This window comes from Rhodnius prolixus, unplaced genomic scaffold (genome assembly GCF_049639745.1).
Source record: "Rhodnius prolixus isolate KJV_2025 unplaced genomic scaffold, Rpr scaffold_4, whole genome shotgun sequence".
In the NCBI taxonomy this organism is placed as follows: domain Eukaryota; kingdom Metazoa; phylum Arthropoda; class Insecta; order Hemiptera; family Reduviidae; genus Rhodnius; species Rhodnius prolixus.
The window spans coordinates 44,328,358-44,352,552 of NW_027411614.1; the positions used below are offsets into that span (position 1 = coordinate 44,328,358).

At 30.2% G+C, this 24,195-nt stretch overlaps 3 long non-coding RNA genes across 35 annotated transcripts in view; 1 reads left to right on the forward strand and 2 right to left on the reverse strand.

Moving 5' to 3' along the window:
- LOC141456119 (uncharacterized) overlaps window positions 1–1,082 on the forward strand; it is a 222,593-nt gene extending 221,511 nt beyond the window's left edge. For all 17 annotated transcript variants that reach the window (XR_012459593.1, XR_012459590.1, XR_012459592.1 and 14 more), the window contains one exon: window positions 943–1,082. This is a non-coding gene — a long non-coding RNA (uncharacterized lncRNA). The remainder of the gene's footprint in view (window positions 1–942) is intronic.
- LOC141456121 (uncharacterized) lies at window positions 121–6,892 on the reverse strand. 9 transcript variants are annotated; one of them, XR_012459605.1, is made up of 7 exons: window positions 6,618–6,892; window positions 4,609–4,757; window positions 2,765–4,097; window positions 2,442–2,606; window positions 1,847–1,986; window positions 931–1,051; window positions 121–740 (listed from the first exon to the last, which is right to left on the reverse strand). It is a non-coding gene; the product is annotated as an uncharacterized lncRNA (long non-coding RNA). The 9 variants fall into 9 exon arrangements; XR_012459612.1 differs by lacking the exon at window positions 6,618–6,892 and having other exon boundaries at window positions 2,769–2,896; window positions 3,991–4,097; window positions 4,609–4,992; XR_012459610.1 differs by lacking the exon at window positions 6,618–6,892 and having other exon boundaries at window positions 2,765–2,896; window positions 3,991–4,097; window positions 4,609–4,992.
- A 2,529-nt stretch (window positions 6,893–9,421) lies between these two features.
- LOC141455444 (uncharacterized) lies at window positions 9,422–23,191 on the reverse strand. 9 transcript variants are annotated; one of them, XR_012459287.1, is made up of 8 exons: window positions 22,992–23,191; window positions 21,819–21,970; window positions 16,146–16,250; window positions 15,061–15,480; window positions 14,222–14,358; window positions 12,178–13,703; window positions 11,569–11,664; window positions 9,422–10,625 (listed from the first exon to the last, which is right to left on the reverse strand). It is a non-coding gene; the product is annotated as an uncharacterized lncRNA (long non-coding RNA). The 9 variants fall into 9 exon arrangements; XR_012459284.1 differs by having other exon boundaries at window positions 9,423–10,625; window positions 21,819–21,985; XR_012459290.1 differs by lacking the exons at window positions 21,819–21,970; window positions 22,992–23,191 and having other exon boundaries at window positions 9,425–10,625; window positions 12,178–13,002; window positions 13,075–13,194; window positions 13,597–13,703; window positions 16,146–17,130.
- Between the last annotated feature and the right edge of the window lie 1,004 nt (window positions 23,192–24,195).

Below are 24,195 nucleotides of genomic sequence, written 5' to 3' on the forward strand. Positions count from 1 at the left end.
TATTATATGATTTATTGACTTGTAAAAAAAAAAGTATTATTTAGCAGGAGAACAAAGAAAAACGATTAGTTTTCTAAAAAAGATATTTATTGTTTTTTTTTTTTTACATAGTCTTAATATTATTTTACATTCTATATTACATATATAAATCAGTAAAATACAAAAAAAGTGCTAAAAAACGTTTAAAAGTAACAGAGAAATTTAAAATAATAAAAAAGTAAGAAATTAGTTTCAAAAAAATCCGTCCGAGAACGCCACTTATCAGACAGGTGAGAAAATAGTTCCAGAGGTTTCCACCAGGTAGCAGTGCTGTAACCTTCCCTATATATACGGGAACAGCACGAATTCTCGTCAGTACGACTTGAGTGATGCAGGGGGGTATATCGCTCGTCGCTCTCAAACATATGTAATCTAGTCTAGTCTTCTAGACATCCATCACCTCTCTCTCCAAAGAATCATGAAGGTGAGGTGAGGAGATGTTGTCGCTTCGACGGTTCTCCCCACCCTGCCCCGCCCTTTCAGCGAACTTAGTTATATAGCCTCCCAGAGCAAGATGGCGGCACTAAACTCACCTGATCCACTGCCCACTAGATAGCTCCAGCTGTCCTACTGCTCCAGCACACTCTCACGACTCTGCCAGCCATTTTTAACCTTCCCTCTTGGTTTTCTTTTTTACTTCTACCACTCTCTAGACTCTGTAACCTTCCTTTTAGGTTATCCTTTTTATTTTTTCGCATTTTCTACATCATTTTGAAGTATTAATCAAATATTTTCTATTTTTTTCGTTTAATTTTTACTTTTTCATACTCATTAACAGATTTAATGGTAAAATAAAATATAAATTTTTTTTTAAAGACTTTTTATTACTTTTTTTTTTTAACATGCAACTTTTAATTTGGATCATGCATATTACTCATAATAACTACTTACTTTTTTTTATAGATTCCTATCCAATGGTTGTTGATCTATTACATTGGATTGATCTTTTTCACTTGGGCTTCCATTGATGAACGTATTGCAGGCAGCACTCTGGGTATCACCAGTATTGATTCTGAAAATAAACATTATTTATTGTAATTTAAATTAAATTAAAATGTTAAGTAAGTTTTACCTAGCATTAAGAAAAACATCTATAACCTTTATGTATATTATATAGATTAAATAAAGGCTGTAATTGAACTAAAAAATTGATTTTTTTTCAAGCTAAACCTTTCATTCAATGATAATGGAATATATTTCCAAAAAAACACACTTCTTCCTTATGAATAAAATTAATTTGACAGGAAAAATATAACACACATAATCTACTAACATTATTATTATTATTATTATTATTATTATTTTTTGGCGCATCAACAGCTGAGGTTATTAGCGCCTAACATTATTATTACTATGAAATTACTTTTATGAAAATGAATTAAAAAATTATTAGCTCAACTAAAAATGGTTGTTGTATTTTTCAATAAAACTTTACCCAAATCAACAAAAATTAAAACTTTTTTCAATTATAAAAAAAACAAACAAACAATAAATATGAAGGGAAGGGATTAGCTATGAGGTTAGCATACTGGACTCCCACGCGGAGGTCCCGGGTTCGAATCCAGCAGCTGACCCTTAGATTTTCTCTTCCTAGGAGCTTCTTACAGCTCACTGTCCGGTGATGGACAGTGTTGTCTGTAACGAGAGAACACTGACCGGAGGCCGGCAGTGCACTGGAAAAAGCTCCGGGCGCTAATAACCTCAGATGTTGATGCGCCAAAAAAAAAAAAAAAATAAAAAAAATAAATATGAAAAAAAGTTTTAGTTTTTGTTGTATTACATAATATAATTATAAGATAAGACTTACCTGGATGCGAATCACTTCATATTTATGGCAGTGCTGCTGAAATTAGAGAAAGGGACCCTTAAAAATTCATCTCAGGTAAAAGCTGAGCTTAACGGGGCTGCAAGTTGACAAAAGGCCCATTGATGTTAGCACTGCAAGAACTGAAAAAATGTGAATTTTAATTCGTACACCAATTTTTTACAGCTTAATTTATTATATCTAATATTTGTCTTCTTTTTCTTTTTGTCTACCTACTACACATTTCTCTATTTATTATGTACTAATATAACGGGCATTTGCCCATTAAGTGCTCTTTAAACTCACACAAACAAGCACTAAATACATTCGTATTAAAATATATTTAAATATCTTGAGTGAAATTATGAAAAAGGCAACTATCCGAAGCCCATATTTTTAATAATTGAAAATCAGTGAAATGTCATTGGAGAAAATTTTTGGATTGCAATTGGTACGATTAACCAATGTTGCAATTATTTTAAACTCATCTTTTATTCAATACATAATTTGTGCACATATTAAAGTTACCTAAAGTTGGTAACATTTAAGTTGAAATAATTACATGGTTTCTTTGAAATTATAAACAAATTCTACATACCCATGCGATCTAGCGGAAGAACTGAGGATTAATTATTGCTGAGTAGTTATCGACCTTGCCGATAAATCGCTCTTAACGGCAGTTTTTGTCTATATAAATAATTTAAAGCCCCTTATCTTAATTCCAGGTTTCCTTGCCTTAAACCTCATGACAAAGCAGGGACCACTGAAATGAGGAAGGTCGGATCACGAAAGATACATAACCTATAGTTATTTATTTATTTATTTTTTAGTTGTAATAAATGAATTTTCTATTTGCATAGTTTGGCCCAAAAAAAGGCAATATTTTTTATTTAAAGTTTAAGAAAATAAAAAAAACTGTACTTGCTCATTAATCGACACTGTACTTATGTGGATCCGGAGATGTCCGAGGAAGGGATTCTCAACTAAGATATTCTTTTTTCTTCAACCCAAAACCTGATTATTCAGGATTGAAGACTTCACCTCTGTTAATAACTGAAATAGTCATAATAAATAATTACTGTAAGGAAACTCTATTTCCCTTTTATATTGGTCATCAAACACGATAAAATACTGAACATTGTAGTAAAAAATAATTTAGCACTAAGCAAAACACTAGAAATTTTCAGGATTTTAAAACCTATTATCTATTACTTAAATATTCAGGAGGAAAATTCATATTACTATAGCTCTAAAAAAAAAAGAAATCTGAAAATTTAAGCTACTGACGTTGCTCTCAAAAAGTTCTGGATAATAGCTTTGACTTTATCCAACGTAGCACGCATGTTTATTGTATCTATTCGGTTTCATAATTACAATCAACATCAAAAAGTAGATTTAATAGTTACAGTTGATATTTCGGCTACACACTGTACTTGTCGACTTCTGACTGATTGAGGAAGGTTACATGAAGGTTATACCATATGTTAAATGTAATGAATCGTAAAAAATGTGTAAAAATAAAATAAAATGTGAAAATAAAATTCTACAACAAATCCTACTATTTAATTAAATAAGGTAAAGTTTAAAATGTAAATGTGAACAGAAGGCAGCTGGAGGAGTGACGAAATAGTGGTGTGATTATGTTTAGCTGTTACCATGTCAACCGCCGCATTCAATTTTACTGATGGTTTTGGTTTTTTCGACCGTTGTTGATAAACGATTTTTGGGAAGACTAGAATAACTGCAAGAGGATTACTGAAACAAAACAGCGTTTACAAAGAAATAATAAAGATGCTCCAGATTACCACACAATAACCAGAAATAAATTTAGTTTAGTGGATGCACTTATAGGTGTACACCAACGAATTCTGGTGGGAGCATTTACAAATTTCTCTCGCCACAACTTACATAAGTATTTATTTAATTTTTATGAAATATACTATTTTTACTAAAATATAATATGGAGTTATTCTTCAATATTATTATACAAGTTAAGTATTATAAAATGATATGAAACCATAGATAGTATCATTGCACTTACTAGGTATATAATCTATTATCGTATACTTTATTATTTATCTCTAGATAATACGACATAATATCTTGACTGAGAAACGACATGCTGTAAGCTGAAAGAATGTACTTACTGTTGCTGTAGGAGTTAAAATTTGTTACACTGGATAAAATGTCATCAACCCAGCCATTTGTTTGATTTGAACTAGTTCAGAATTACCATTAGAATGTCGAAAGAACGCTGAGAACAAAAATAAAAATTATATAAACTATTATTTATACAATTGTTTTCATTGTCATTCACAAATATTAAGAAATCAATTTTCATTAAGTTAAAATTTAAAACTAAAAGTGCGAACATTGCAAAATGTAAGGTCCATAATTCTAGGACGTTATTAAACTTTATATTATTAATTTAAACTTCATGGAGATTATTCTTTCCTTTAAATGAGAGAAATGTGAATATTTACGTGGAAGTTCGTAATTCCCAAATAAATAATCGTAATTAGCAATTTACTTTACAGTAATAAAGACGACCAAAAATTATTAACATGTTACGAACTAAATCTACCTACTTATGGTAACTGAAACATTTTTATGAAACAAAATAATGAAGACTACAATCAACTTTTTGAAATTACATGCGTACACTTAAAATGTACTACTATCAACTGTCTTAGAAACATGTCAAAACTTCTAATCACATCAACTCGTAATTAAAAATAAAAGTATATACAAAAAATATTGCTTACCTGCAAGAAGTCCTTATCGTAGTAATGATGCAAAAACAAGTTTTTTAATTTCCTAGGAAGTTATCGCTTAATGCAAATAGATAATACAATCAGTTTTCTAAGCTATGTAAAGTTCTCACTGACTTAGTTACAGCAGCATCAACTTAAACCTTTAATCATAAATAAAGAAACATTAAATTATGAGATAAACAGTGAATTTTAAACATGGAAATTTTTTTAGGGGAAAACTTCTTTTGAAAATACTGACGACATCAAATGTTTTTCAACGTGGGTGAAGAACATTTAATAAATAAAGCAATTTATTACTGTTGCTACATGATAAAGAGAATATTTGGACAAAACCGTATAACCGTTTCACCCCGTTGCCTTACCGGACAGTTTGTTGTTTTGTTAGGAGGTTATTAAATGTTTATTTTAATAGTGTCAAAGTACATGTTCATGCTACCTAGCGGCTATCACTGAAACTAGTTCCTGTATAATTAAATCTTTTTAGTTTAGGCTACTGCCGCTAGATAGCATTGGCATGTCCTTAATACGTCTATTTTTTTGGCATTCCTAATTTTAAACTAAGAACAGAATGTATAGAATTTCTGATAAGGTTGCCCAATTTCTTTAATTTAAATATTAGGATTTCAATTTCTGATTTATTCTTTTTAAAGATTTAAATAGAGCAAATACCAAAAAAATATATTTATAAAGTCCACTCTCTTCACAAGCTATGTATAATAAAACCAACCAATTTTAATAAACTTTTTTAATAATTATGGGACAATAATATTGGTTCAACAAGCGAGGAAAATTCTTAATAAATCTCCATAAGATTGAGCAAAACTCCTCTAGTTTTGTGCAAAAGAATAAGATTTCTGCTTTAGTGTATTAATAACTACGACAGAGGAGGAAGTAAACACAGGGTAGCCCAAATTCGAAGTTACAATTATAAAATTAATGGAAAAATAAGTAATTCTGGCCTAGTTTGACTGGAATGATTAAGGTTTCTGCTTTATACATTTCATTATTAAGCAAGAGGTGAAATGTACAATCAGGGTAACCCGAATGTGAAATTATCACTCCAGAATTAATGCAAAAATCGGGAATTCTCGTTGAGTTACCGGAAGTATTAGCATTTCTGTTTCAGTGTGTTAATAATTAAGCCAGATGTGGAATGTATGATATACTCAGGGTAGTCTGAATTTTTAGTTACGATTGCAATTTTAGTTAAAAAATAAGGAAATTTCGTCTATAGTATTAGAAAGATTGAGATTTTGGCTTCGGTGAATAAATAACTAAGCCACAGGTAGATTGTTCACACAGGGTAGCCCACATTTGAAGATACGATTGCAAAATTAATGGAAAAATAAAAAAATCTTGAATAATTAATATTAAGACTTCTTGCTTTATACATTTAATTACAAAGCAAGAAGTGGAATGTTCACATATGAAGTTACGTGTGAAAAATGAATGTATAAACAAAGAATTGCCACGAAAATTTAAGGAAAAGAACGAGATTTCTGCTGTAGTGTTTTAATAACTTATCTAGACTTGAAATGTACGCTCCGGGTTGCCCTAATTTGACTTTTTGTTTGCAAAATTATTGGAAAAATAAAGAATTTCCGTCAAGCGGCGTAGTCAATTTGAACAATCGAATTCACGTATGAATTTCGAATCACAATTACAAAATAATTGAAAGATATGAAAATTCTTATCTAGTTTTGGACAAACCTATTTGATTTCTGATTCACTATATTAATAACTTAGGCATAGTTGGATCGTACACCTACGGTAGACTTTAATTAGAAGTTACGTTCCAGAATGAATGGAAAAATTAGGAATTCTCGTCTAGTTTGACCGGAAAGATTGATACTTAATAACATTAAATAAGGTACCTTTTTGTTAAATCTATATCTATTGATTTAATCACCCCTCAGTTATTATGTTAATGTAAAATAAGTAGTCAATGTCATGTTTAGGTCTAACTCGTTCTACAAGCGAATTAAGGTTATCGTACTCACCTTCCTCGTCTTGGAATCTTGTCTTATGGTTTTCGTTACTTCACTTCCGATATATAGCTAACACTTCTAGAACTTTACTTTTTACAGGTCTTCGAAAAGGCTTAAGAATTTATTAGTCTTATGAAAATGAGGTTACGTTCGCAGTAGGATGTATTTTTATATACCTTATCGGTTTCGGCTTTTCAACCATCTCAGAGGTAGAGTAACCTGACTAGGGCAAGGATTTGGACTTCACTTACGCTCTTAAGCCGCACTACACTTACCTACTGTCTGAGCAGACTGTGTAAGAGAGGTTACGTGATGTTATCCAAAATATTAAACATTTGTAAAAATTATGAATTGAAATAAATCAAAATCTAGTACTTGTTTAAAGATTCTACACGTTTAATGTTTTTTTTTTCTAACTCTGTGCTAGTAATATTTTAGAACTGAAAAGTTAGAAATGTATTTCATGCGGGGAGGGGGAACGAAATGTAAAATATGGCATTTTCACTGCGACATATTTATTGTTAAATAAAATATGGATGAATATGTTACTCAAATCATTTCGAAAATGCGAAATGAGTAATATCTTTAATTTTTCTCCTAATTACACAGGAACGCTCCGGTTTTTGTATTTGATCGTAATTATTAAGACCAGGGATAGATTGTATAAGTTAGGTCGATCTATTTTAAAAACCTCAAATAAAAACGATTAGAAAAGGTGAACATTATTCATAATTTCACTAGAGTACTTATGTTTCAGTATAAGGCAGTTAATGCTGAGGGCAATGCTAGATTGTATACGCTAGGTCAATCTATTTTAAGAAACAAAAAAGAAAAGCCATTGGAAAAAAGTGATCTTTTCATCTAATTTTACAGGAATGATGCTGCTTCTGGATTTAATAGTCAACCCTAAAGCCAATGCTAGATTGTACTAATTAGGTCGATCTTTTTTGAAACACAAGAAATAAATACCATTGGAAATTGTTTCCTATTTTCATTCGAAATCTGTTGATTCAGTATTTGATAGTTAATATTAAGGGAAAGCTAGATTGTAAATATAAGGTCGGTCTATTATTAAAAAAGTAGAAGTAAAAACCATTGGAAAAAGTAGATTTTTTTACCCAACTATACAGGAATGACGCTGCTCCTGTGTTTTTATTAGTTAATATTAAGGCTAAGATAGAATGTGCATATTGAAAAACAAGAAGTAAAAACAATGGGTCAAGGTGGAACATTTCTCGTAATTTCACTAGAATACTTATGTTCCCGTATTTTACAATTAATATTAAGACCAAGGCTAGATTGTGTAAGCTAGGTCGATTTATTTTGAAAAACCTGAAGTAAAAACTATTATAGATAGGTTCTTACAGCTCACTGTTGACTGTAACGAAAGAACACTGTCCGGAGGCCGGCAGTGCACTGAAAACAGCTCCGGGCGCCAATAACTCTAGATGTTGACGCGCCTTAAACATTTAATAAAATCAAAAAAATTAGAGAAAGGTGAAAATGAAAAAGCAAGGCTAGTATAAAGTGGATATTTTCTCTTAATTTCACTGGAACGCTTCTGTTTCCGTATTTGATAGTAATTATTAAGTTAAAAGCTAGATTATGCATATTGTGCCGATCTATTTTGAAAAATAAGAAGTAAAAACAGTTGGAAAAGGTGGAATATTTCTCCTAATTTCACTAGAATACTTATGTTTCCGTATTTGACTGTCAATTTTAAGAAACAAGAAAGAAAAGCCATTAGAAAAAGTGGATCAGCAGTCTTCCTAGGAACAATTTCTCCTGTATCCAATTGTATTTACTTCTTGTGTTTCCAAATAGAATATGCATAATCTAGCATTAGCCTTAATATTAACTGTTAAATACAGGAGCAGCATCATTCCTGCAGCATTGCCTTATTATTAACTAATGTACTCAGAAACCTCAGCATTTCAGTGAAATAGGGATAAAAGTTCAATGTTTCCAATTGCTTTTTAATTTCTGTTTTTAAAAAAGTATAGACTTTACTATTGTAGATTGTATTAAAAGGGCGGTTCCACCAAGAAGCAATCCAAAATGCCCTAGACTTTACAATTACAATCTAGCCTTGGTCTTAATACTATCAAATAAGCAAAATTTTGACTTTTTCTATAGCTTTTTATCTCTTACTTATACAAAAAGATCTTACCTACATGTACATTTTACCATTAGCCTTAATAGTGACTATCAAATACAAAGCAGGAGTGTTTGAGTGAAAGTAGAAGACGATTTCTAAATTTCCAATGGTTTTTACTTCTTGATTTTCAAAACAGATCGACCCAACATACATATGGATAACATACAATCCAGGATTACCTTTACTATTAACTATCAAATGCAGAAACAGCAGCATTACAGTGAAATTAAGAGACGATTTCCACTTTTTCCAATAGTTTTAACTTCTTGTTTTTCAAAACACATCAATCCAAAATTTTCCAACTTGCATTGACTTTATTATTTACAAATACAGAAACAGCAGTATTCAGGCGAAATTAGGCAAGAACTTTTTCCAATCGTTTTTACTTCACAATTTCAAATAAAGGTCGAACCTACATGAAAATTCTTAAGTCGGCCTTATTATTAACTGTCAAATACGAAACAGGAGTGTATGATTGTAATTAGAAGACGATTTCTAGTTTTTCCAATGGCTTTCACTTCTTGTTTTACAAAATAGAACAAGCTAATTTGCACAATCTTGCAATGGCTTATCAAATACGGAAACAGCTGGATTCATGTGAATTAAAGAACTAAATTCAAGTTTTTCTAATGGATTTTACTTTATATTTTTCAAAATAGATCGGCCCTTCATTTGTAATTTAGCATTGACTTTATTATTAACTATCAATTGCTGCATTTCAGTGAATTTAGTATACCATTTCCACTTTTTCCAATGGTTATTTCTTCATACTTCAAAACAAAAAACACACCTACATCTAAATTCTTACATCGGCCTTAATATTAACTATCAAATACTAAACAGGAGTGTTCAAGTGAAATTAGAGGACGATTTCTACATATTCCAATGGTATTTGATTATTGTTTTTCACAACAGATCGTCTCTTGCTGTATACACTAGAATTGTCTTATTATTAACTAATGTACACAGAAACCTCAGCATTTCAGTGAAATTGGGATAAAAGTTCAACGTTTCCAATTCCTTTTATGTCATGTTTTTCAAAAATGATGGACTTTACAATTACAATCTAGCATTGGTCTTAATACTATCAAATAAACAAAATTAGACGACAATTTTGACTTTTTCTATAGCTTTTTACTTCTTACTTTTAAAAAAAGATCTTACCTACATATACATTTTACCATTGGCCTTAATAGTGACTATCAAATACAAAACAGGAGTTTGAGTGAAAGTTGAAGACGATTTCTACTTTTTCCAATGGTTTTTACTTCTTGATTTTCAAAACAAATCAACCCAACATATACAATCTAGGATTGCCTTTACTATTAACTATCAAATACAGAAGCAGCATCATTACAGAGAAATTAAGAGACCATTTCCTCTTTTTCCAATTCTTATTTAACCTTTTTTTAAAGTTTTCCTCTTTTTTTTTAAATTAAACGCTTTTTAACAACAAATCTGTACAAATATGTTAATAGTTTAACAGTTTATTTTTATTTTTGGGAATTATTTCTTTCATCCTGTTGTCTGTTCGCTATCGAAGTTTTTTGAACTTTTTCATTTTTTTTTCTTTTTTGAGAAGAAAAAGAGAATAAATAAGATTCTTTTTTTATTTTATAATTTTTTTTTTATACAGCAAACAAATTGAACATTTTGTTAGAAACAAAGAACATGCAAGTAAAAATTCTAAAATTACATTGGGAAATTAACGTGCATATTATTTATAGTAAATATATAATACTTGTTTTATTAATTGATTCTTCACAAAAATTTCCTAGGATAGATGATTTACGTCTATTTCACTTGAGCTTCTATTGATGAACAGTTTTGCAGGCAGTAATCCAATATCTGAGGTATTTAATCTGAAAACCAACATAATGTACAATCCACAATATAAATGTTTTTAAAATAATTAGTTTTTACTGAGTTAAGCTTGTATTAAGAACCTAAGAAAAAAAAAAATTATAATAATTGATTATGTATTCATAAGAAATAAATAAATGTGATTGCAATAAAACTAAAGCATTGATATGAAAGTTTAAATCATTTTTTAAAGAACCTAATCCTTTCTTTCAAAGAAAATAAAATATATTTTCAAAAAACATACTTATTATTTATCAAAAAGATTACTCTGATTGAACAATACAACAACAAACATGCTAAAGATGGTTTATTTTTGTTTTTATTTTTTATTAGTATAATTTACTAATTTTACCTTTTAGTTTTAATTTTTGTTTATTTTGAATATAAGTATATGAGTTGATTGACCCACTCTGTAACGGCTGTACAACCAACACAGTGACTTTATGTGCATTCATTATACCAAGAAGTAATTTTTGTCAAATTTATGTAATTATAAATAAAGATTTATTATTATAATAGCGGAAGACAACACGCCCCAGCTGCCTATTTCAGATAGTTGACTTAATTGTTGGCATAAAGTTCAGTTTTGAAGAAGTAAAAAGACCAATCAAATTATATAATTAAATATTTTGAATGTACAATCTATACAACACTAATGTTTATGACTTAATAATTCACTTCAGTAAACTAATTAGATCACTAAAAAAACCCTAGGAAGATAGAGAATCATTAAAAGTGTAAGCACATGAACTTTTTTTTTTTTTTTAAAAAAAAAAACGTAAATCTAAGTTCATGTACCTTCTGGATAGTTTGATTACGCAAATCATTGCACTTGCTTGGTATCTAATCTATTATCGTATACTTTATTATTTACCTCTAGATTATACGACATAATATCTTAACTGAGAAACAACATGCTGTAAGCTGAAAACATGTACTTACTGTTGCTGTATGTGTTACACTGGATAAAATGTCAACAACCCAGCCATTTGTTTAATTGAACTAGTTCAGAATTACCATTAGAAAGTCGAATGAATGCTGTGAACAAAATTAAAAATTAAATAAACTATTATTTATATAATTGTTTTCATTGTAATTCACAAATATTTAGAAATCAATTTTCATTAAGTTAGAATTTAAAACTACTGGTGCGAACATTGCAAAATGTAAGGTCCATAATTCTAGGACGTTATTAAACTTTATATTATTAATTTAAACTTCATGGAGATTACTCTCCCTTTTAAATGAGAGAAATGTGAATATTTACGTGGAAGTTCATAATTCCCAAATACATAATCGTAATTAGCAAATTACTTTTACAGTAATAAAGACGACCAAAAATTATTAACATGTTACGAACTAAATCTACCTATTTATATCCGTTGAAACATTTTTATGAAACAAAATAATGAAGACTAAAATCGACTTTTTAAAATTACATGCGTACACTTAAAATGCATCTACTATCAACTGTCTTGGAAACATGTCAAAACTTCAAATCACATCAACTCGTAATTAAAAATAAAAGTATATACAAAAAATATTGCTTACCTGCAAGAAGTCATTAACGCAGTAATGATGCAAAATCAGTTTTTTAATTTCCTAGGGAGTTATCGCTTAATGCAAATAGATAATACAATGGTTTTCTAAGCTATGTAAAGTTCTCACTGACTTAGTTACAGCAGCATCAACTTAAAACTATCGTAATGGTGTTTGAGGAGATGTTGGTTGTAGATGTTGATGGATAAATAACACTTTTAGTATCGGTATAAGACTTTGTACATTTATATGACTGACTGCCAAGGACTGTATACTTTACACTACAAGAACAGAACAGACTGACTGACGTGGCTAAACGATGTGTACAACTCAAGTGTAAGACTTTGAACAGAATATCAGAATCTCCGAATCACAGAATCTCCTTTTTGACTTTCCTCTCGTTCTTATATACATTCGCCGAGCCTCCCTTCTCTGTGTGCCGAGGGGGCTGTCTCTTTCTCTCTGTCTAGAGTGGGTGAGTGGTGGGGTTTCACTACCCTTACAACTATGAACAATAAATTTAAAAAACATCAAATTATGAGGTAAAGAGTGAATTTTAAACATGAAAAGTTTTTAGAGGAAAATTTCTTTTGAAAATACTGACGATATAAAATGTTTATCAACGTGGGTGAAGAACATTTAATAAATACAGCAAATTATTACTGTTGCTATAACTCTTTTACCTGATTGCCGTACCGGGCAGTCGTTTGGTTACGAGATTATTTGATGTTTATAAGAAGTTAAAGATGAGGAGTAAAAGGTTGACAACAAATCTTACGTTGTTCCTCAGCATGCTAATCCAATGTATCCATCAATCAACAGTAAGACTTCAATCTTCTGCAATTACTTTATGCTTATAATAAAATACATTAAAGGAGATAATAGATTGGCTCAAAGGTGACTTCGTACTTAAATGAACTGTTGCCATACTTTTACTTCGAGATCCTTTCTAGAACAAAACGTCTCAAGTTTTTTTCAGCTGTTGAAGCATTGCCCTTATTGAAGACTAGAATAATTGCAAGAGGATTACTGAAACAAAACAGCTTTTACAAAGAAATAATAAAGATGCTCCAGATTACCGTACAATAACCAGAAATAAATTTAGTTTATTGGATGCACTAATAGGTGTACACCAACGAATTCTGGTGGGAGCATTTACAAATTTCTCTCGCCACAACTTACATAAGTATTTATTTAATTTTTATGAAATATACTATTTTTACTAAAATATAATATGGAGTTATTCTTCAATATTATTATACAAGTTAAGTATTATAAAATGATATGAAACCATAGATAGTATCATTGCAAATCATTGCATTTACTAGGTATCTAATCTATTATCGTATACTTTATTATTTATCTCTAGATAATAAGACATAATATCTTAACTGAGAAACAATATGCTGTATGCTAAAAACATGTACTTACTATTGCTGTAGGAGTTAAAATGTGTTACACTGGATAAAATGTCATCAAACCAGCCATTTGTTTGATTTGAACTAGTTCAGAATTACCATTAGAATGTCGAAAGAACGCTGAGAACAAAAATAAAAATTATATAAACTATTGATTATACAATTGTTTTCATTGTAATTCACAAATATTTAGAAAAAAATCAATGTTTAATAAGTTAGAATTTAAAACTACTGGTGCGAACCTTGCAAAATCCAAGGTCCATAATTCTAGGACGTTATTAAACTTTATATTATTAATTTAGATTTACATGGATATTACTCTCCCCTTTAAATGAGACAAATATGAATATTTACGTGGAAGTTCATAATTCCCAAATTCACAATCGTAACTAGCAATTTACTTTTACAGTAATAAAGACGACCAAAAATTATTAACATGTTACAAACTAAATCTACATACTTATGGCCGCTGAAACATTTTTATGAAACAAAATAGTGAAGACTAAAATCGACTTTTTAAAATTACATGCGTACACTTAAAATGTACTACTATCAACTGTCTTGGAAACATGTCAAAACTTCTAATCACATCAACTCGTAATTAAAAATAAAAGTAAGTATATACAAAACTTACTTACCTGCAAGAAGTCCTTAACGCAGTAATGATGCAAAATCAAGGTTTTCAATTTCCTATGGAGTTATCGCTTAATGCAAATACATAGTACAATCAGTTTTTTATGCTCAGTGACTTAGTTACAGCAGCATCAACTTAAACCTTCAATCATAAATAAAAAAACATGAAATTATGAGATAAACAGTGAATTTTTTTTTTTAGGAAAAACTTCTTTTTAAAATACTGACGACATAAAATGTTTATCAAAAACGGTGAAGAACATTTAATAAATAATGCGAATTATTACTGTTGCTACAACCTCTTTACCCCATTGCCGTACCGGACAGTAGTTTGGTTTCGAGATTATTTCATGTTTATTTTAATAGTGTAAAAGTACAAGTTCATTCTACCTAGCGGTGATCACTGGAACTAGTTGCTATGTAATTACATCTCCCTAGCTCAAGCTATTCCCGCTAGATAGCATTGGCATGACGTTAATACGTCTATTTTTTTTGGCATTCCTAATTTTAAAGTAAGAACAGAATGTATAGTATTTCTGATAAGGTTGCCCAATTTCATTAAATTAAATATTAGGATTTCAATTTCTGATTTATTCTTTTTAAAGATTTAAATAGGGCAATTACCAAAATAATATATTTATAAATTCCCCTCTTTTCACAAGTTATGTACTTGAATAATAGAACCAACCAATCTTATGAAACTATTTTAATAATTATGGGACAATAATTATTAATTATTGGTTAACAAGCGAGGAAAATTCTTAATAAATTTCCACAAGATGTTCTAATATTTCACTATTTACAAGTAACTAAAATTTCCATAAATAAATCAATAAAAACTTACTATTTTTATAAGAAGTTGAAGATGTGGAGTAAAAGGTTGACAACAAATCTAACGTTGTTCCTCAGTAATGCTAATCCATTGTATCCATCAATCAACAGTAAGACTTAATCTTCTTCAATTACTTTTTGCACATATGACTTTGAAGGTGATAATAGATTGGTTCAAAGGTGACTTCGTACTAAAATGCACTGCAGTCAAACTTTTACTTCGAGATCCTTTTTAGAACAATGTGTCTCAACCTTTCCTTTAGATTATTCAATATAGCGTTTTACATTTATTTATTTTTTAAATGTGTCCAATATTCAATCAAAACCAGCTGTAATTAAAGTAAGCAAAAAAGAATTCTCAAACCATATTTTGTTTTTTTCAGCTCTTGAAGCATTGCTCTTATTGAAGACAAGAATAACTGCAAACGGATTACTGAAACAAAACAGCATTTACAACGAGGTAATAAAGATTCTCCAGATTACAATGCAATAACCAAAAATAAATTTAGTTTAGTGGGTGCACTAATAAGTATACACCAACGAATTCTGGTGTGAGCATTCAAAAATTTCTCTCGTCACAACTTATGTATTTATTTAATTTTCTTTAAATATACTATTTTTATTAAAATATAAAATGAAGTAATTCTTCAATATTATGATACAAGTTCAATATTATAAAATGATATGAAACCTTACTTCGCAAACTCTGATTTCTTACTCCTACCACATCCGGACACCTTTGTAATATCCAGGGCAATCACAAAGGTTCAGCTTAAGGAAGCGCACAGAAGGCGACAGACAAACATTTTAATACAAGCTCTAGATCGTAATGATTTAATGAATGTACGCTATTAAATAAACAAATTTGAACTTTCTATGAATTTTCATTATTGATTTTCACCGCACCCCACACTTGCCGATTCGTAAAAACATTTATCGAAAACAAATATGTCCCTTGAAAACTGAATAACTAAATTTACTTGATCGTAACACTTTGTTATTAATATGTGAAAGAAAACTTAATTTAATTGTAAGTGCTAGGTGGGATATTAAAGTAAATATGAGAAAAGGGACAAGTGACAAAGATAAGCAAAATACCTCATGAAGCCGATGAATTCTTGAAGGTCTTCTTCACATAACACTTGCTCCAGTAAGTAATTCTCATTCTACTCCTGCTCGTTGGCACTACTACCCTATTCATTCCTGTTATAATATAGACAAAAACTATTAGCAGCAAAATACAAAACTAGTAACTTTATATCAGACCTATCACAGAACCCATCCGATCCAATGCTTCAACTGAAATGCCGAAATCACCATCATGTACAAATACCAAAGTTCGATATGTTGAACAACTTTTTTTTTAAGTCCTAAAATTTATAATATACACATATTGTCACCTTGTTAATTTTCTTATATTGGCAATATTATAGACAACAATAACAAAAATATAAAGAAATAATTGTAATTATAATTAATGAAATAAGCACGTAGGTTACATAATGTAATTAGATAAGGTTCAATCTTATTAAATCTAATTCTTTTGATGTAATGACCCAACAGTTATACTGCTAATGTAAAATAAAAAAGTCCATTTCATCGTCTAACTCGTTGTAGATGCGAGTTAAGCTTAACGAAATTATCTTCCACGTCTTGCAGCTTTCTTTAGTTCACTTGTTGAATATACAACTAACTCTTCTCGCACTTCTCTTCGTTATTACGTTCTTTGTACACGTTCAAGTTGGTTTTCTGATTTTTCAGAAGCTGTGTCGTACGTAATGATTCATCGATCATCTGTGATTATTCTTATTTTTAATCCTAGTTTTCACAGGTTGATCGGATATTTCCTCTCTATTCTTCTCTTCTTTTAATTTAATTGAACAAATATGTTTGTTACTTACTTTAATTAAATTACTTTGCTATGAACTTTATCAAGTCCAAATTTATGCAGTATAAATTTGATTTTAGTAAACAAAGTTACACAGAAATTCATTGAAACTTACTCCAGAGTGTACGTTTATAGTGACTTCATAAGGATTATATTGAATGTTCCTCTTATTTTATTCTGTGTCCTACTACGTCAATATTATTTCTTACAATTTTTTTTTATAGGTGTAAGATATTTAATTGTAATTTCCACCCCCGTCTTTCTGCGCATGCTCGTAGCTTCGAGTGACGAGTGGGTAGGAAAAAAAGGACAGGTTAGGATTGAAAAGAGTGAAGTGAATTATCGGCTTTGAGTGTCGTTTCTCTTTTCTTTTTCAGGTATTGAAGAATAGTTAAATAATTATGTATTGAAAATTAATGTTTTAAGAATGTTGTTAATGCCAAATAAATCTCTTTTCTTTTTCAGAGAAACTCAGTCTAGTTGTAATTCAACACGCATTATAAAACGGTCGCATTATAAAACGACACTTCTACGAACCAAGAATGGATAAATTAAAATTTGAGTTTGTGGTCAAATCTGTAGAGGACCCAAAAACAAACATTATCTGTATCACCACTATTTCTACAATTGGTGAACAGATTTTCATAATTCCTGAGCACTTGCAACCATCAAAATTGCATCAAGCAATTATAAAAACTAATACTTTCCAAAAAATAAAAAATACCTTACAAAAAAGACACGATAAAAGACAGGTATGGATTTCGGTGTCAGAAGAAATAAAAGAAACATACATAGATGAAGATGGGAATATTCAGTTTCAAGGTTATTTTTTGGAGGAAATTACTCCAAAAACTCAACAAGAGGCACTACCAAGTATCATACAAAATGTTAGTGAAATAAAGAAGACACCTGATCATAAAAATATAAGACAATTGTCAGAAAAATTAGTCATAGGAAAATTCACAACGAAAACTTCAAACGTGTCTCAATGGATGAATATTTTTGAACGCGAATGTTCACGGTTAGAAATAGAGGAAGATATCGGAAAAATTGAAATCCTTAGATTATTTTTAGATGAATCATGTCTGGACTGGTACAATTCCATGCTCATAAAACATACAATAAACTCAGAGTGGTCAATATGGAGAGATAATTTTTACAAAACCTATGCAGACAAAGGATGGGCACCCATCAGGTATGCACTTTCATTCAAATATATACAGGGCTCTTTATTAGAATATGCTTTAAAAAAAGAGAGACTTTTATTAGAAATAAATAAATCAATAGATAAACCTACCTTAATTGATCTTATTGCTACGGGGCTACCCCCAAATTTTATATCTGATAAAATAGATAGAGACGTCTTAAAGGAAACTAGTGATTTATTCAATAACATCAGAGGTTTAGAACATTTAATAAATATAAAGAATCCAAAAAACAAGGTAGTTACAGGTTCCAGAAATAAAATTCAAACAAATTTTGAAATAAAGGAAAGACACAATCCATGCAGAATTTGTGAAAAAGAAAACAAAGGCATTCGTTACCATCCTGAATCCCAATGTTGGTTTAAAAACAAAAATAAGGAGTGGTTACAAGGAGATCAAAAGAAAAAGGTTAACAATGCTGAACTAGATGTAGAATTAAATGAAATGATTCCAAAAAACTGGTAGTTCCGCCATTAATCAGAGTAAAATTATTACTAAATGATGCAATAGAAACTTTTGGTATTTACGATTCAGGATCAAACGTCTCTTTAATAAATTCCAAATTATTATGCTTCAAAAATAAACCAGTTACAAGAAAATACAATATAAATCTAAAAACGATTAATGGCATGAAAAATTCTTTAGGAAGAGTGACACTTAAAATAAAAATTTTTGATATTGAAAAAAATGTACATGTTTTTGTGATAAACGATAAACACTTTGAGTATGACTTTTTAATTGGACTAGATTGTATAGAAAAATTCCATCTAATTCAAAATGAACGATTAGAAATTACCCAAGCTAAAAACTCCATAGAGGAAGACAATAGAGAAATAAGGCCTAAAAATAAAGACAAGACTCCTGGTTTTTCAAGACAAATCTTTAAGCAAAAACAAAACATCACCAAAGATACTTTCGACAAAACTAAAATAAAGATAAATAATGAATATCAAATTAACTTCAATGAGCATATAAAAGTAACAAACTTTGATATTTCAGTAAACCATCTAGATCTCCAGCAACAGCTTGACATAGATAAATTAATATTCAAATATAAATCACTTTTTGCCAAAGATAAATATGATGTAGGCACTGTAAAAGGTTATGAAGCTCATATCGATCTATTAATAGATAAATACTGCTGTAAAAGACCATACAGGTGCACTCTTGAGGATAAAAAGGAAATAGAACAACAAATAGCGAAATTATTACAGAAAAATTTAATAGAAGAGTCATACAGTCCTTTTGCTGCCCCGGTAACATTGGCCTATAAGAAGGAAGACGGAAAAAGAACTAGATTATGCATAGACTTCCGCGATTTAAATAAAATAGTAGTTCCTCAGCCACAACCTTTCCCACTAATCGAGGATTTACTGATAAAAACAGGAGATTGTAAATTCTTTTCTACATTGGATATAAACTCAGCATTCTGGTCAATCCCCTTGAAAATTGAAGACAAACAAAAAACCGCATTTGTTACTCAAGAAGGGCATTTTCAGTGGACCTGTTTACCTTTTGGATTAAAAACCTCACCGGCAATTTTTCAGAGAATTTTAAGTAGCATCATAAGGAAAAATAAACTATCAGACTTTACTGTAAATTACATAGATGATATTCTGGTTTTTTCTAAAACATTTTCACAACATATAACACACTTATCATTATTACTGGAAGCAATTTCGAAAGAAGGCTTTAGATTGAAATTTTCTAAGTGTAACTTTGCACAAGATTCCGTAAAATACTTGGGCCATATAAGATCTTAGAAAAAATTTCCAACTCCATATACAGGATAGATACGGGACATAAGAAACCAGAGTCAAACCTTTTCCACATTACAAAACTCGTTCCACTTCCAGAACTTCTTCACGAACCATGATTCTTTCCAGAGAGAGAGAGAAAAAAAGATAAACTTGGAAATTATGATTCTTCGTTAAGGGGGGGGGGAGATGTAAGATATTTAATTGTAATTTCCACCCCCGTCTTTCTGCGCATGCTCGTAGCTTCGAGTGACGAGTGGGTAGGAAAAAAAGGACAGGTTAGGATTGAAAAGAGTGAAGTGAATTATCGGCTTTGAGTGTCGTTTCTCTTTTCTTTTTCAGGTATTGAAGAATAGTTAAATAATTATGTATTGAAAATTAATGTTTTAAGAATGTTGTTAATGCCAAATAAATCTCTTTTCTTTTTCAGAGAAACTCAGTCTAGTTGTAATTCAACACGCATTATAAAACGGTCGCATTATAAAACGACACTCAAAGCCGATAATTCACTTCACTCTTTTCAATCCTAACCTGTCCTTTTTTTCCTACCCACTCGTCACTCGAAGCTACGAGCATGCGCAGAAAGACGGGGGTGGAATTTACAATTAAATATCTTACATAGGTATTCGTATAGCTTAAGTTTACGGACGTTCATCAAACTCAGAGATAGGTTTATCAGTTTAATGATGAGACTTCTGCTTCTCTGATGTTCTTGGGCCGCACTAACTGAGCAGACTGAGTAAGGAAGGTTACATGTTGTTACCCAAAATATTATTGAATTGTCAAACATATGTAAAAATTATGAAATAAAATTTTTGAAACCTAGTACCTACCTATATTTGTTTTAAACTTCTATTCAATTTTTTTTTTTTTTAATTCTGTGCATGTTTTTATAACTGAAAAGTTGGGAATGTATTTTATACGAGGGAGGCGCGAGAATTTAAGTTTATAACACGGACTCTGTTGCATTTTCACTGCGAAATAATTATTGATAAGTAAAATATGAATGAATATGCGATTCTAATCATTTAAAAAATGCGTAAATTAGTAAAATATTTAAAGGAAAACTTTTAATCAGCACAGAAGATGCAATATTCTGGTATATTCAAGCTTTGTGAAGGGCTTTCTGTTGGCATTTTTGTAATACTTACAATTCTATGCCTAGCAGAAACACTTCAAGTGTTATAAGACAGAAACTAAACTATTTAAATGCACAACAGTACATTGACCAAGCAATAGTTTTAAGTGAAACTACCTGTCAACAAAACTACTTCAGATTTATGTTTTACCAAGCTAATGACGGATTGGTACACATGATTGGTGTGATTCAAATTGCCTACCGTTATAAGCATCTAAATCAGTCTCTGCCCATCTTCCTAAAGGAGAAAATTGAGTCTGCGATGGAATTGGCTGGCGTAAGCTAGCTTTAAATTTCCATGCAAAAATTCCGCCAAGTCAACAATTGTCACTTTGGTTAGAGTACTAATTTGGAAAGGCCACTTGGATACTTAGAATTAAAAATATAAAAAACTTCAATACCTTGAGAATGTTCTCACACAGGAAGTGGGGCATGGAGCCCGAGGTGTCTGATGTTTTACAGAGCCACCATTCGGGCGATCTTTACCTTTGCCTTTCGGGAGTCTATCCTTTAAATAGGCTTTATGTACTCACACCGCTAGAAGTAATATATGCGCAGGCTTATGAGTTACCAGTCCCCTATAGGATATATGTATCATCCCATCGGTATGTTTTAAAAAAACTTGCATTTTTCACAACACATCAGTGTTGGCTGTTTTCAAACTGGATATCATCATAATTCAGTTAATCAAGTTAATGTTGAATAAATAAACGTTCTATTCAAGATACTACAAATAAAAATCAAGTGTTTTAATTAGATGTAAAAAATGATTGATTAGGCTACCTGATGAATAGCTCCACTAGTTAGCATGGTAGGTACATAGATTATTTCTTTATTGGTCAGATTGTAGAAATAGATCCGAATCACCTCAACTGTTGTGTGACGTACAGAAGGGCCATGATGGGTACTGCGAGCTAGAGCATGGCGACATGGCTCTGAGGACAAAGGCCCTGGATAAAGAAACAAAATATACACATTTGGAGCTTACAAATTAATATTAATATTTTGATACTTTTTTTGTGAACTTTTTATATTGAAAAGGATGCGGCTTGTACTCTTTAACAGTCCAAGTTAACAGAACAAATTTCAATATAATATTAAATATCCATTAACAAGGTAATAAAAGTACCAACTTTACCAAAAATTGATCACTGAAGGAGATTCAAATTAAGTGAGGTCCGTTTACCGATGTTTTAGTTTTTAAGTAACAGTATATAAGTAATTTATCTTATAGTAATTTCCTTAACAGAAACTAATAGTTTTAAAAGTTAAATTTTTGAGTTGATTAAACGACAAAAGGGTCACAAATCAACTATCATACAACATTTCATTTATACTTCAGCTCATAACTTCACAAGTTATGAAAAACCTTATAAGTTTTAATTTTTTAAAAAATAATAATATTTAAACAATTTAACTGATACATTTTCATGAATATTGTTTAGAATATATTAAATATCACAGACTCATGCTGGCCATTTTCATATACAAAATAATTCTTCAGTAAACTGTAGCACAACATTTAACTTAGATTGACTATAATAGGAGGTATCAAACTATTAGTAATTAAATGTTAAATAACAGCTCTATTTAAAAGAACATACTAAAAGAACAGAATCGAGTGACGCCTCATTCATGTTTAAAAAAAAGTTAAAAAGAAGACGAATTTTTGAAAGTGCCGTTTTTGCTACTTTTGTCATTTTTGGTAACCTTTTTTCTCGAAATCTACATATGTAGTTGTATAAGTTTACACTTGCAAACGAGGATATGCCCTGTATTTCAAAGAAAATTTGCGAATTTTATCTTTTATAGAATAAAAATGGTCAAAGTTGGGTATTTTTAATTGAACTTTACGCATTTTCGTGCCCTTTCTAGCGATCAACTATTATACAATTGTCTTACTAAAGTTTTCATACAACGCATATCCACCCAGAATAAAGTAATAAAAGTACTTACTTTAATTTCTATAAGACAGTTCCTTCTATGGTTCAGAATTGATTATATCTTTTTCTTCTAATCTAAATGAAAAAAATAAATACAATAGAAAATTAATTTCCAAATGTATGTTAAGCGACTTAATTTTTGGACAAATTACTGCTTGTTTACTTAATCACAAAAATATCATTTTATTTCTTGTTCTGTTTTAGCATTCACATCTTATCATGTAGCCAAAATACCACTTTAAATTAGATGCATAATTTAACATTTTGCATGCTACCGCATTGTGTAATTAATCTATTTAAACGTGTACTTACTGAATAAATTAACTTTCATTTTGAAGCAATATCATTTTTCCTCCATTTTCCTTTGTTCGCAGTTTTCATTAAGTTCCTTGTTTGTAATGGTTGCAAATTTGTACAATTGGATACAAATCTTTTGTAGTATTTACTGCTGCAAACCGTATAATGTTCACAGGAACTTACACCAGGAACAAAAGTGAAAATAATATTGAAGTAACTGTGGCGGGAACTAATAAAATGAATGTTTTAAAAAAGTATTACAGCGCATGAACTTAAAATAAATAGGCCACACCTCCGTGGGCTATTGTAAAGATTAACCAACCTGTTATATTATTTACAAGACTAATCAAAAAAGAAAAGAAGTTGTGAAAGACACAAGAAAATATTTTAAAAAAATAATAAATGAGTTGAACACTCAATGACAGGAAAATGCCAGAATTAAATAATAGATTTTAGAGGTGGCCCCCCGTACATTGTGACAATCATATTATTGATTGCTATTTTATTTGCAAGGGGGTTAATGAGCTGCCAGAAAAATAAATAATCAATTTACTTCTTTAGAAAAGTGTGGATTTAAAAATTATATTGATAAATGCTTTATTTATTGTTTTAATATTTTGGCAGTTTGTGACAGCTATCTTGCTCGAAACCATTTATGAAGATCAGCCATTTAGAAGTTACGTTAATGTAGAAATGTTAATTATCTTTACCTTATCGGCTTACCTTCATGTTCTTATATAAGTAATAATGAAAAGAATAATATCGGCCTTGCCAGGTTTATCAACAGCATAGTCTATTTAACTTCTTTTTAACATTTCCAACAGAAAAAGCTAATGGCATTAAGGTTTAAAAATAGAAATAATTGCCTGTCAATAGATCATATATACATATTAACAAGAATAAATTTCTCACCTGTACTT